The sequence below is a fragment of the Heteronotia binoei genome, chromosome 13, assembly GCF_032191835.1.
Source record: "Heteronotia binoei isolate CCM8104 ecotype False Entrance Well chromosome 13, APGP_CSIRO_Hbin_v1, whole genome shotgun sequence".
Classification (NCBI taxonomy): Eukaryota; Metazoa; Chordata; class Lepidosauria; order Squamata; family Gekkonidae; genus Heteronotia; species Heteronotia binoei.
Genome location: NC_083235.1, coordinates 74,086,380 through 74,101,335, shown reverse-complemented (window position 1 = coordinate 74,101,335; position 14,956 = coordinate 74,086,380). Strand labels below are relative to the sequence as shown.

Below are 14,956 nucleotides of genomic sequence, written 5' to 3'. Positions count from 1 at the left end.
TTTGTTTAATTTGTTGGCCTCTCTTCCAAATACTGACAAGGGCTGACCCTACTTAGCTTCAGAGATCTGCCAAGATCTGACAAGATCAAGCTAGCCTGAGCCATCCAGGTGAGGCCCCTTTTCCTATTATCTGAGGTAAATTCTACAAGAGAAAAACTTCACATTTTGTGACCAAGAATCCATATGGCAAAAGTGAGGGTAATAGCAGATGACATATTTAAAGAGAAAACAGAGATATCTGCCAGTTCTGCTGCAGCCTACTGAGCCCCCTGAAAATATGTTCCCAGACATCCAACGTTTTCACAGTACCTGTGCTGGTCGAGTTTCATTTCCCTGCCTTCTGTACGCTTTTGCCTTTGTGAAGTAGGTGAAATTGATTCTCTCCCAATAGTCATGGATGATGGGACTAGTTAACGAGATAAGCTGACCTTCAGGAGCAGCATAGTGGGATTCTGCAGGAAGAGCGGGAGTCACAGAAATGTCTGCCCCCTTTTGTCACCTTCAGCTGATATGCCAGCTACCTCCATTCATTGAAAAGCATGATTTAGCCAGTGAGCCATGCTGTGATCACATCCATGTTAGCTTATTATAATGTGTTCTACGTGGGGCTGCCTTTGAGAATTGTTCGGAAACTTCACTTTGGTCCAGAAAACATGAGTCAAGCTACTGTGACATATCACCCCTGTGTTGAAAAATCTACTTTGGTTGCCCATCGATTTCTGGCACAGTTCAAAGGGTATATTGAACCCCCCAAATAGGGCTTTTTTTGTAGCAGGAACTCCTTTGTATATTGGGCCACACGCCCCTGATGTAGCCAATCCTCCAAGAGCTTACAGGGCTCTTAATCCAGGGCCTACTGTAAGCTCTTGGAGGATTGGCTACATCAGGGGTATGTGGCCTAATAGGCAAAGGAGTTCCTGCTACAAAAAAAGGCCTGCCCGAAAATATTGGTATTTCCCAATATTCCTGAATCCCAATACCAGCATGGTGTTCAGATTCAGTAAACATTTAGGATTGTCAAATGTTTTTGGTTCCATTATAACCTATGTGGATCATTATAGTCAATGGTCCCCATAGGGTATAATGGACAATAGATCCAGGGGTATCTGGGGCTTGGGGGGGGGGGCTGGTTCTTGAGGTAGACTTACCAGATTTGCAGGTGCCTCTGCTCCAAAACCCCTCCAAATTCTATGGACCCCAGGGCTTTTTTTGTAGCAAGAACTCCTTTGCATATTAGACCATATACCCCTGATGTAACCAATCCTCCAAAAGCGTACAGGGCTTCAGTGCACAAAGGGGAATAGGGCTTCAGTGCACAAGCACTGAAGGGACAGTGGCTCAGTGGTAGAGCATCTGCTTAGGAAGTAGAAGGTCCCAGGTTCAATCCCTGGCATCTCCAAAAAAAGGGTCCAGGCAAACAGGTGTGAAAAACCTCAGCTTGAGACCCTGGAGAGCCGCTGCCAGTCTGAGAAGACAATACTGACTTTGATGGACCAAGGGTCTGATTCAGTATAAGGCAGCTTCATATGTTCAAGCAATGGAGGGAGGAAAAGTCATATAAAGGAATAGCAGTCCTTTTCGGTGCCTTCTTCAAGCCACACAGCTCCATGGTAAATGAACTCCAAAGGCCTCTAAAAGGCCTGAAGTCCCTTTAAACACCTCGAAGTGGTGAATTCACCCAGAAGGTGTTTAAAGGGACCACAATCCCTTTAAATGCCCATTAAGTTCGACTATCCGGCAGTTCTGAAAATCCCAAATATTTTAAGGATTTTCAGGTCTTGACCATTTCAGATATTAAGCCCCAATCAACAACCAGCTTAAAAAATACCTGAAAAATACCAATAAGGTATTTTTCAGATTTTTTTTTAAGGCTAATTTTATGCTGAACGCACACCCTGTGACAGACTCAGGAATTTAGCCTGAGAAGCTGGGAAACAGGCTTGCAGCGATTGGCTGAAATGTTACCCTAGCAACTAAATAGTAGCGAAATGAGTCTTGGCAGAGAACACCTCAGGGGCGTTTTGGGAGTTCTGGTTTGGGAGTCTTGGAGAGAAGTCTGCAGAGAGAGAGAGTGTGAAGGGAAGACTGTGGACTTAGGCCGGTCAGGTGTGAGAACAACTGGATAGGGAGATGAGAACAGCCAGTGGGCTGCGTTTCTTGCAGAGACAGAGCTGGGCTTCGCTTCTGTCGGACTGCTCCCTCACACACCCCTAATTGTGGATGCTTTTCCATCTGCGCAGTAGGTGAAATCAATTCTCCCCCATTGGGTCAGATAATGAAATGACATAAGACTATGCAGATGAATGAAATAAGTTTGATCATGAACATATGAAGCTGCCTTATACTGAATCAGACCCTGGGTCCATCAAAGTCAGTCTTGTCTACTCAGACTGGCAGCGGCTCTCCAGGGTCTCAAGCTGAGGTTTTTCACACCTATTTGCCTGGACCCTTTTTTGGAGATGCCGGGGATTGAACCTGGGACCTTCTGCTTCCCAAGCAGATGCTCTGCCACTGAGCCACCGTCCCTCCCCTTGCAGACTTGAACACAAAAAATGTTTTAAAGAACTTTTGAAAAACCCAGTGTTTATTCATGATCTGGCTGAATGATTGTTTTGCTCATTGTATAGTTATACGATCAACTGCCAAGCTGCACATTCCGATGGCAAGTCTGTTGGGGAAGAGGGAAACTAGAACTCTCATTGGGTTGTTTAAGAACATGTGTGCAAGAAACACTGCCAGTGTACATTACTCTCCTGTTTGGGTATGCAAAAAAATAATTCAGTGAACAAGCTCAAACAACTTGCAAAGAGCTGAACATTTGCTGAAAAATTGGCTCACGTTCTGTTCACCAGTGGGGAGTTTGAGTATCCCTACAAGGAATCAAATACTCTGAGACGACTTACCTGTGGCCCTAAATCTTTTTGAACCATACCCAGTAAAGAGTTACTGAACAATCCTGTATGTTGTATAGTGGGTTCTAGGCATTGATGAGACACAGCATACGTGATAACAAGCTCTTTATTAAGTGCCGCATAGTTGGTGACTGCACTATAAGACTGAGGACTAGGCCAACGGGGCCAAACTTATATACATCTCTGGGTTCCCATGCAAGCACGTTATTGGGACATTCAAACAGGCGGAGGCTTGTGATTGGTCCTGGGCGGCAGAGATTTGGACCCTGCAGCCCATTGTTCCCAAGTCCCCAAGCTCAGTTCATATGGCTCCAATGAGCCAGGCAGGAACACCCAAAGTCTTCCCTTGAGTTCACATACATAACATCCCTCCCTCCTTATTCCCAAGACCTAGTGGACATAGTGCTTTAGGTATGCTGGCTTGCGGTGCTCCCGCATCAACCGCCTGAGCGCTGGAGTGGGCAGTGAAGCGATCGCCGCTTTAGGTGCGGTGAGCTGACGGACTGGTGCTGTCGGGATTTCAGCCGGAGGGTACGGGTCCCCGGAGGTATCGTGCACCGGCAGCAGTTCTGGTTCCTCCTGTGTCTCAGGTGTTGGTAGGGGCGTGGCTGCCAGTCTCTCTGCTTCCACCAGCTCAGGGCCTGTCACATCTGGCTTGGCAATCTGATCATCTGTACTCTCCCCTTCACCTTCATACTCTGGTGCCTCATGTGACCGTTAACTGGTCGATGTGCCACCTCATCGTTAAACCCCCCTCTGAGGTTACCTCATACATGACGGCACCTAATACCTTGGAGACTCGTGCTGGTATCCACACTGCCCCCCCCATAGTTTTTGGCGAACACCGAGTCCCCTGTATCAAAACCCCAGGGAACCTGGACCACCTTTGGCACCTCTTGTCGTTCTGGGGCATAGTCCAGGTGCATGCGGTCAAGCAGGGTAGTCAGCTACCGGCCCATGAGGAGCTCAGCTTGGCTACAGTCGTTGACAGTACTGAGGATGGAATATTGTGCCAGGAGACACTCTGCGAGGCGGGCTTCCCAATCCCCATGGATGATGCGGCGGAGCGTTTCTTTTGTAGCCCACACCATCCTGTCCGCTTGGCCATTGGTGGATGGGTGAAAGGGGTCCGACCTTATGTGTTTTATTAATTTTTGGCTGTAGAAGTCCTGAAACTCGGCTGAGCTGAAGGCTATCCCATTGTCTGATACCAACCTGTCGGAGAGGCCACGTGAGGCAAAAACCCTGTGGAGAGCCCCTAACGCCACCTGGGAGGATGTGGACACTACCGGTATTACCTCCAGCCACTTAGAGTAGGAGTCTATGATAAGTAAGAATGTTTACCTCTGGAAGAGCCCCACAAAGTTTATTTGTATGCGTGACCAGGGGTTGTGTGTAGACTCCTACTGTTGGGCTGGGGCTCGTGGTGGAGCCGGACAGGTCTCCTGACATGGTTGACATTGGGCCACCCAGGACTCAATAACATCATCTATTCACGGCCACCATACATAGCTGCACACGATCCCCAGATGCAGCGCTGTTAGGACTCACTGCCGCAGCACCGGAGGCACCACCACCCTGCTTCCCCACAAAAGACAACCTTTGTGAACAGACAGTTCATCCTGGTGGGACGCAAAAGCCGAGAAGTCCAAGCCCACCCGGCCCTCAGGCCACCCCCTCTACACCCAATCTATAACATGAGAGAGGGTTTTATCCCTTGAGAAACAGTGGGCAAAGTCCTTGGCATGAACCAGGCAGTCCGGAAGAGACTCCAGCAACATGATCTGGTGTGCAGGAGCTGGATCCGGGTCCGTCGAGGTTAGCGGCAGGCGACTAAAGGCATCAGTGTGCCCCATAGCCTTCCCTGAGTGGTACTTAAGGTCATACTGGTACCCCACGAGGAAGATGGACCACCGCAACACCCACAGAGAAAGCATTTTGAGCATTTGGTAGTCAGGGGTAAGGATGGTGAAGGGCTGGCCATACAGATAGTCATGAAATTTTTTAAACCCCACCACGATGGCCAGGCCCTCTTTGTCTATCTGGGCATAATTTTCCTCTGGCTTTTGCAAGGTCCTGGAATAATATGCTATCAGAACCTTGCGGCCGTCTGGTAACACGTGGGCCAATACAGCGCCCACCCCATAAGGGGAAGCATCGCAGGCCAAAACGACGGGCGGCCGCTCATTGAAGTGTGCCAGCAAGCTGTTTAATGTCAATTTGTCCTTTACTGCCTGGATGACAGCGGCTTGCTGGCGACCCCAAACCCATGGCACCCTTTTGTCCAACAGTCTATGCAGGGGTTCCGCTACCACCGCCTTGTGGGGAAGGAAGGCGTGGTAGAAACTGAGGGGGCCCAAGAAGGATTGTAGTTCTGCCTTGTTGGTGGGTGCTGGCACATCGCAAATGGCATTTATTTTGTCCTGCGCCGGGTGGATTTAGCTCACTTCCATCATATACCCCAGAAAGTAATGGTGGGCACCTCCAACACACACTTCTCCCGTTTGACTTTTAACCCTGCCCCATCGAAATGCTGCAACACCGTCCAGAGGTGGGCAGCGAATTCTTCTTTGGTGATCGCTGCTATCAGCACATCATCGAAGAACAGCTGGACCCCAGGGATACCTTTAAGCAGAGAGTCCATTAAGTTCTGGAACATCCCTGGGGCCACACTAACACCGAACTACAGGCGCTTGACTTGGAAGACCTCCCTGTGCGTTACGATGGTTTGGGCTGCTGATACATCTGGGCCAAATTAAGTTTGCTAAAAAATTTTGCCCCCACTAGGGAAGCTAGCATGTCTACCACTGGAATTGGGTAAGCGTGGCCTTGCAGAGCTTTGTTTATTGTGCATTTGTAATCAGCACATATGCGGACGCTGCCATTGGGTTTGATCGGATGATGATGGGGGTCTCCCACTTCGCATTAGCAACCGGTTCCAGAACCCTTTGGGCCATGAGGAGGTCTAGCTCCTCCTCAGTTTTGGGTCTCAGAGCTAAGGGCACGCGCCAGGCCTTCATCCTTATGGGCTGCACATTGGGGTTCAGTTGTAATACCACTGGAGCCCCGGTGTACATCCCCAAGGCACCGTTGAAGACAGCGGGAAATTCTTTGCACACCATTTAAAAGTCTCTTTGGGAGGGGGCATGATAGATACCCATTACCTGGATGCCCAGGGCCCCAAACCAGGATCTTCCTAGTAGGCTACACAGATCCCCTTCTACAACGATTATGGGAAGGTTGCCCGTGAACTTTCCGTATGTAACATGGACAGTCCCCACCCCCAGAACAGCGACCTCCCTCTTCTGGAAATTGCGAACTATGAATGGGGACGGGTGTAGCTGGGATTCCTACCCCCCCCCCCCCAGGGCACAGTTCCCTGAACGTGAAGGCTGAAATGACTGTCTGGCCCACCCTGGAATCTATCTCCATCTTGCAGGGCTTGCCTTCTATGAACACAGCCACCCTGTACTTGTCGGGGGAGGGTATGGGCAGCTGGCATACCTGGGTCCCTGCCGTGATGAGTGCCTGGATGTCTTCCACTAGTGTGATCTCGGGGTGGCGGCCATTTTTCTGCCAGGAAGTGTCTCCTTGGTGCAGCGACAATGATTGGCAAACTTGTGCCAGATGCCCAGTCTTTCCACATGTGGGGCTAACTGTGTTCCGAAACTTGCAGGTTCATCACTCGTATGACTCCCCACAGCTCGCGCAGGTCCTGGGGCTTGCCGGTTCTGCTGCATCTGGCTGTGGCTTTCACTGGCCCGCCTGATGTAGCTTGAGGGCGTCGTCCCCATCGGAGTCATCTGACGTTGTGGAAGGTCGAAGCTGGTGAGCGTTGGCAACCAGGTGGCAGCCCTTCTCTTTGCTCAGGTCTTTGGTGGCTGTGACTATCTGAAGGGCCTTTTCCAAGGTGGGGGTGGTCTCCACCACAATCTTTCAACGGGCTTTCACGTCCCAGAGGCCATGAATGAACTTCACGAGTAGGGCATCTTCTAGTTGTGCACCATACTCTGCTTTCATGCCCATTTCGTGCAGGCAGACAAGGTAGACCACTACAGTCTCATTTGGCTCTCGATTCCTGTGAAGGAATTGCAACTGTCGGGTGAGGCGGATAAGCTTCGGAATAAAATGACCGGTCAGTGCCTCGATGATCCAGTCAAAGGTAGAAGTTTCGAACGTTGTTGGCACGACCAGGCTCTCTGCAAGACGCAAGGCTGAGATGCCACAGTTGCTCAGCAAGGTGGCCTTCTTCATCTCCGGTTCATCGACTTTGATTCTCTGGGCCACGAGGTGGTACTTGAGTCATTTGACCCAAGATTCCCAGACCTCGGGCTGCATCGTGTCGAAATCCAGAATGGAGTTTTGCAATTCAGAGGTGGTGGCCATGGCTGGACCAGGCGGCACTGCCGGTTGTGCGGTAGCACTGGAGCTTGGTGCGCTGGGCGATGCCAGCTGACTCGTTCATTCTGATCCCACCTTTGTCGCCACTGTTGTATAGTGGGTTGTAGGCACTGATGAGACACAGCATATGTGATAACAAGCTCTTTATTAAGTACAATATTTGGTGGCTGCACTATAAGACTGAGGACTAGGCCAACATGGCCAAACTTATATACATCTCTGGGTTCCCGCACAAGCATATTATTGGGACATTCAAACAGGCAGGGGCTTGTCATTGGTCCTGGGCGGCAGAGATTTGGATCCTGCAGCCCATTGTTCCCAAGTCCCTAAGCTAGGGTTGCCAAGTCCAATTTAAGAAATATCTGGGGACTTTGGAGGTGGAGCCAGGAGACTTTGGGGGTGGATCCAGGAGACATTAGGGGTGGAGCCAAGATCAAGGCTGTGACAAGCATAATTGAACTCCAAAGGGAGGTCTGGCAATCATATTTAAAGGGACAGCACACCTTTTCAATGCCTTCCTTCCATAGGAAATAATGAAGGATGGGGCACCTTCTTTTGGGGCTCATAGAATTGGACCCCCTGGTCCAATCGTTTTGAAGCTTGGGGGATACTTTGGGGAGAGGCACTAGATGCTGTACTGAAAATTTGGTGCCTTTACCTCAAAAAATAGCCTCCCCAGAGCCCCAGATACCCGCGGATCAATTCTCTATTATTTTCTATGGGAATAAATCTCCATAGGGAATAATAGTGTGTCCAGCAGACATTTCCCTCCCCTCCCCCCGCTTTCTGATGACCCTGAAGCGGGGGGAGGGCCTCCAGACTGGGGGATCCCCTGCCCACACCTGGGGATTGGCAACCCTACCCCAAGCTCAGTTTGTATGGCTTCAATGAGCCAGGCGGGAACACCCAAAGTCTTCCCTTGAGTCCACATACATAACACTGTAGTAGGCACTGTGATCATTAGAAGACTGAGAACTGCCCCTTTCTACTTGATTCTTCAGTTGCAATTCTAGGCGTATAAATGGCCTGTTCCTTCAGCTTCAGAATAAGTTGTTAACCAAAGTGCATTTGCTAAGGAAAAAGTGACTCAATGTGTATTAGAGATAAAGCAAATAATGATTCCTATTAGAACAACAGTCATCTTATACATTCCCTGCTATGGCTATGATTCCCAAGGTAGGAAAAAGGTTCACCACTCAGGATGGTTTTGCCTGTCCTAATACACTCATGGTAAGGAGGGTCTTATTCGCACCCTGATCTAATAGTATGAAGGGCACTGGTGTTTAAACATAGAAATTTTCTAGTGTGACTGTCTGGTCTTTTTTGTATGTTGCTTACTTGTGTCAAATTGCTCCAACTCTAATATATATATATATATATATATATATATATATATATATATATATATATATATATATATATATATATATATATGATGAAACAGCACCATGTTTAAATACCATCAAAGCTTCCTATGTCAGGTTGCAACCTGTTGCTGGGGGAACTTTTAATGCCAAGTCAAAGTACACTTTCTGGGAGAGCCTCTGAATTGCTAAGTCAACAGTTCAGTGCTGAACTGAAAATATGGGAAGCTGTACTTAAAATACACACACAGCACAATGCACAGGATTTTGCTAGGAGGATATAAAGGAGAATAGGTCTTCTGTGCACAATAGATAAGTAGAAACTGAACTTTTAATGGATGCAGCTTTTCTTTTCCTTACTAAGCTGCGTCTATGAAAGTTCCCTCTTTTACAACACGAATAAAGGTGTAGGAAGCATTGACACAGATGTTCTGAATTGGTAATCTGCAATCTGCACATAAACAAGTTGCCTCCTTTTTTATTGACAGCTGCAAGACAGGCAGAAATTGAACAGTTGCCATTTTCGCTGTGTGGTTCCACACTAGTCAAATGCAGTGCAATTATTATAATTGGACATGCCATTATAATGTAATCATCAATCTATTGTTTAGTTCTGTACCTATCACAGTGATTCTAGGAGCTCTTGCATAGCATGGGAATACAGTCGCTGTGGTATGTGGTATTTTCACCATGTACTCAGGATTATGTGTTTTCACCATGTACTCAGGATTATGCGTTTTCACCATGTACTCAGGATTATGTGCATCAGAAAATAGTTTCAGTTGTCAACCTCTGAACTGTTTGCTGCAATCACCTTTTTTCAACATTTTTAATATTGTCTTTATTACCCCATTACACAGTTCTGAAATGCAGCCATTTTTATGATTAGGCAATCTTATTGTCAGATTGAGCAAGGTGTGCCCTGGTGGCACAAGGAGGTTTTGGATGTCCTTGACATTTAGGGGAGGAGAAATTCAGCAGCCAAGAAGGTAATCGTTTTTCTATTATCTCTCCTCTCTAGTCTTATAGGATCTGATAATGTTGCTGGTTGAATTCAAAGCAGCCAGCAATAACTATAAACATATACTCAAAAATTGTACAAGGAATCTATGACTAGACTGTTCACTTTCTGAGGAGAATAAGCTGATAGAGAAGACTGTGTAGCAATACGCTGTCTTGGTGAAATGGTGCTAATTGGCTTGAATGGAAGAAATGATAAACTTCTACCAATGTTGGTGAACAAAAAAAAAAAATGTGATTGGAATATAACACGCAAATGTTTGTGTGTGTGTGGACAAAAGAAGTATTCACTGTTTCAGTGAGGTAATAGCCATTGACATGTCGATCTGCCATTCTAATTCTGGTTGCAACTAATTCTGGTTGCAACCAACAATTAGATTGCAGAGTTTAGCTCTTGTATCACTGCATATCAACTGTCAAAAAAACATTTTTCCTGTTGATTTCTTTTAATTTTACCTATTTATAATTTTTATTGATTTTACCTACAAAGAAAAGAAGCATGAGCATAGATACAGTATAGAGGGGGAAGGGTAGATACAAAAGGGGAAAAACAGAAACAAAGAAAAATACAAATATATCAATTACAGTTATACCTCCAGATAAAATACCCAATACTCTTTACCCGCAAGTATAAATTCTCCCCATATATTTTACCATCTTTATCTTTCATTATATCTTTTTTACTAAACTATTACTTAAAATATAAGTCTAAACAAGTCTCCTTCAACACATAAAAGTATAAAAAAAATCAGAGCAGTCTCAACAGAAAGCTGGCTGGCTAAACTAAACGATATTAGAAGCACAGACTAACTTGTTAATTTAGCAATATCAGCGTTAAAGTAAACATATAAAATATCGTAAAGGCACAAACAGACTTGTTAATTTAATAATATCATCCTAAAATAAACATATGGAGCCCATACCCTTATCCTTAACAGGCTAAGAATAAAATATGATAATTTATCTGTCTCAGTATGAACAATTTCTCCAAACAAACATACTAAGAGTAGATCTGCCAGATAAAAAAAATAAATGTGTTATCTGCCCTCTTAACCATTGATCCAAATTAACTGTATATTTATCTAATATTTTAACAAAACCTTTCCATCCTTAGGATCTCCCTTGACCTTTTAAGATCACATATCAGTTCTTATTAGCCTTTTAAAATCATATATAAGTTCTTACTATGAGTTCCATATCCAACTACCCGCAAAGTTGCAAATTAATTACGTTATCTGTCTTCATAAAATTTAAAAACTTTTAATTCCTTTAGCTTTTATATCCATATTACTCCAGAAAAAAACAAATTAATATAACCCAGACATCACACTTTGCCTTTTAAAATCTCATGTCAGTTATCCAACTATCCACAACTATCCAGATATCCAACTATCCACAAAGAGAGAGAGAGTTCAAAGATCCTTCTTCCTGAAAAATTTCCACATCTTGATTTGTTGGCTGAGATGCACCTTCTCTCCTCTCAATGTGGCCACCCCTCTCAGTAATGGGGAGAAGAATTCTACGCAATTTGTTCCTCTCAGCAGGACTTCACTCAATCTTGGTTTCCAGTCTTGTTTTGTAACTGTGCCATAACGCTCCATTTGGTTTTCTTTTGTTCATTTTGCAGTGGATCACTTTCCCATTCTAATTCCAAAGATGTCACCAGAATCTCTTTAGAACTCTACTCATGTAGATTTGAGATTTCGCTAGCTTTCATCATAAAAGCTCCCATTTGCTTTCTAATCAACTGCGTTAATGAACCCAGATCCTGTTTCAGAGAAGTAATACTCCATAGTATATCTTTTCTGTAAAACATTTCGCTTGGCAGTGCCATTTTTCTCTGTCAGCAAACTCAGTCTCTTAATCCAAGTTGAAAAGTAGTTTAAAAATCCAGTTAGTCCGTCATTCCAAATCTCCTCCAGCTGTGATTTTAAATGTTATCATTTCAGTTGCAGTCGGATGACAGGGACAAATCTCTCTAAAATATATCTCGTTTATGTTCAGACCATATTGCAGCAAAATAATAGTCTCTTTAACATATATCCAATTATAATCCGGGTCGATTTAAGTATTTGTATTCAGTCCAATTCAAATTGTTACCAATACTGAAGATTGCTCTTTAACTTTTCAAGGCCTCATTCACAGGAAAAGTAAGCCTATAGTCGACTTCTTCCCCTTCCTTTGAGCTGCCCGCTTGTTGTTATGTAAAACGACCCATTAGCCAGTGGTATTGAAAGCACACTTACTTGCCAAGTAGAATCGCCATGCTTGGGGTAGAGAAGTGATACATCAAAAGCTTATTGAAAGGAGTGAAAGAAAGCAGTCGGGCGATTACCTTTTTCTGCTGCAGTCAGCTATCATGGCGACGGAGCCTCGAGACATGCAAGAAGGACAGGAACAGCTGCCGCTGTGCCCCTAACTTCCGGCAAAAGTCCCATGCCAAAGGAAAATCCCTCCAGGATCTTCCTATGGGGGTGCCATGTCTGTGACGCCCCTCCAGACGCTTGATTCAAAGGTGCTGCAGGAGGACAATCTGCGGATACCCCTGAGCTCAAGGCAACGCAACCCAGAAAGCTTTCCTGTTGAATTTCTGTCTATCACAGAGCCTATCCACTAGTGGAGTGAAAAGAATTGGTTCGACTGTATGTGTGTTCTTGCAGACTATTTTTGTGCAAGCCTTCATGTGTGGGAAGCTGACACCTTGCCTGCCTGAAGTCTATCAGGCTTTTTTTTATCTTGGCTTTAGATCCTCTTATATTAATGAACTGTGAATTCCCTCACTCATCTTACATAACACGAGAAAAATCTATACACAACTTCTCTATCTGAAATCTGTGGCATTTGTCTCATATTAAACATTAACTTGCCCTTCTATGCCAAAGTGCTGAGCCTCTTGACAATTCTGTGATTCAGGCAGCCGAAGCAAAAGAATTTTGTCATGTAGTCTTTCATTAGACCAAAAAAAAAATCCCTCCTGATATTTTTAGATTCCTTAATTTTTGTTTGGCCTGAGGCAGGGAAGAGTACGCTAGTGGTCTGGATTAGCAGTAATAAGAAATAATCCACCACAATTAGAATTCCTCTTGTAGGTTTGGAAAGGACAAATTTCCAGAATGTTGTTTGTGCAGAAAAGCCTAATCGCTCTCCCATTTAGCAGGCACATGATAATATTCAAAATACACTGCGTTGTGGTAGCACCTTATACATTCTATAACGTAAACAATTTATAAGGGGACTTCAGGACCCATTTAATAAGAAGCCCTTAATAAGAAGCTTACCACCACTTGGCTTCAAAAGATGCTCCTGCTTCTTTAATGGGTGATTGATTGGTAGAATTCTGTCAGATGCTTCAGCCCTTACAACACTGAGATGAGAGTATCTGTTCCATCAAAAAGAAATTTTCAATTCCATACCATTTTCAATTCCATACCATTTTTAAGACATAGTGAATACTTCTGCTGGCAGGTGGAGCTTTTTAACCTCTGTATGACAAATTTTTCCTTCCAAAATCTCCCTTTGTAATCTGCTATTAAAGATACAGGAGATCTCAAGGCAATCCTCAGGGCAACCTGTGATGGCTTCCCAGATTCAGGAAGGTGATGAGATAACTGTATGTTCTTTGAAGGAGTCCTGTGGCGCAGAGTGGCAAAGCTGCGGTACTGCAGTTCAAGCTCTCTGCTCACGACCTGAGTTCGATCCCGGTGGAAGCTGGGTTCAGGTAGTCAGCTCAAGGTTGACTCAGCCTTCCATCCTGGGGTGAAAGTGTAGATGACTGGGGAAGGCAATGTCAAACTACCCTGTAAAAAGTCTGCCATGAAAACGTCGTAATGCGATGTCACCCCAGAGTCGGAAACGACTGGTGCTTGCACCTTTACCTTTTCATATGTTCTTTAGTATGTTCATGTGACTGTTCTGTGAAGCACAATCAATCCTCCCCACTGATCTCCCAAGGCCAGGAAGGAATAAGGAATGGAGGGCAGGTAAGGGAATATCCCAGAGTCTGGGGTTCCCTTCAGTGGTCCTTTCAAACATGCAGGATCAGTGATTCATGCTTGCCAAGGATTGGTGCCAGCCATGCCTGTCCTCTCTTGTCTTCCTCTGCAGTTTGTCTTTGCACACTGCTGCCATGATTGTACTGCTCAAACGGCTTCTTGTATTTCCACAGCATGTTGTATGGGCTCGCAAGGATTAGCACAGTTGCCGCGATGACAAGATGCTGTCACCCAAAAAAACCTGTTGCAGTGCTAGTCTCCGATCCTGACTCCAAGGGGATCGTTCAGTCCTTGAATACACAGACATGACTAAACTTCACATGCCTCCAGGAGAAGAAAGGAAGGAGACAGATACTTAACCATTTTATTATCTTGCCAAGAATACCAAGTGGCAAAGAAGTTTTCAAGACTATATCAGTTCTAAGCAGCCAAATGTGGGAACAGTTCCAGAAGTTCTTGATATGGCAGTTCTAAACATTTAAATGCTAAAACACAGCAGCAGCTTATTTGTGATTGATGGTAACAACGTTCAGTTGTGAATCCCTAATCAGCTGCCCAAAGAGTGTGTCCAAACTGGAGCTAGTCCGGGAAAATCCACCAAGCTATTGTAGAATACCGGATGGCGGTTTGGGAGAGGGATGATGCAAGCAGGTATATTTTGTTTTTTTAATATTTAATGCTGTTTTTATTTGTTGTTAGCTGCCCTGAGCCCATCGGGGAGGGCGGGATATAAATTGTTTTTTTTTTAAAGCAGACCACAAAGCCTTAGCCGGGGAGGGTGGTAGGAAGCTGGCCAGAGGGAAGAAGGAGGTAAGTCAGGGAAGTTGAAGCTAAGGCTCAGGGAGGGAGGGAGGAATGGAGAGACATGGAGGAGAGGTTTGGTGAAGTAAAGCAGAATGGGAGAAGAGAGGTCCTACTTTGCTTGTTCTGGAGAGTTTGAGGCTCTCCTCCCCCCTTGTAGCACTCTGAAGCCAAACAAAACAACAGAACCCCAATCATACTCGTAACTACAAGTTGAGACAAGTACCCATGACCAGACTCGTGTCACGTGTCATGTTTTTAGCTTTTCAGTAGTAGAAGAAGAAACTGAAACTCAGGGTGCTTCAACCAGTAGAATACTTATATTTAAAATACTTATGCTACTCTGCAGGAAGTGCTAATAGATCAGGAGATGAGGTTATTCTGCCTGACTGATTAGTTGATTAGTTTTTTGGGCAGGTCCACATTGCATGGGATGCCCTTGAGTGGAGAGGAATGTTGAATTATT

General features: G+C 45.2%; 1 long non-coding RNA gene across 2 annotated transcripts; it reads left to right on the top strand.

Annotated features, from left to right (window-relative positions):
• Window positions 1-4,073: 4,073 nt before the first annotated feature.
• On the top strand, window positions 4,074-14,439 carry LOC132581146 (uncharacterized). Of its 2 annotated transcripts, none has more exons than XR_009556110.1 (3): window positions 4,074-4,242; window positions 6,589-6,740; window positions 13,863-14,439. It is a non-coding gene; the product is annotated as an uncharacterized LOC132581146 (long non-coding RNA). The 2 variants fall into 2 exon arrangements; XR_009556111.1 differs by having other exon boundaries at window positions 4,075-4,203.
• Window positions 14,440-14,956: the final 517 nt, after the last annotated feature.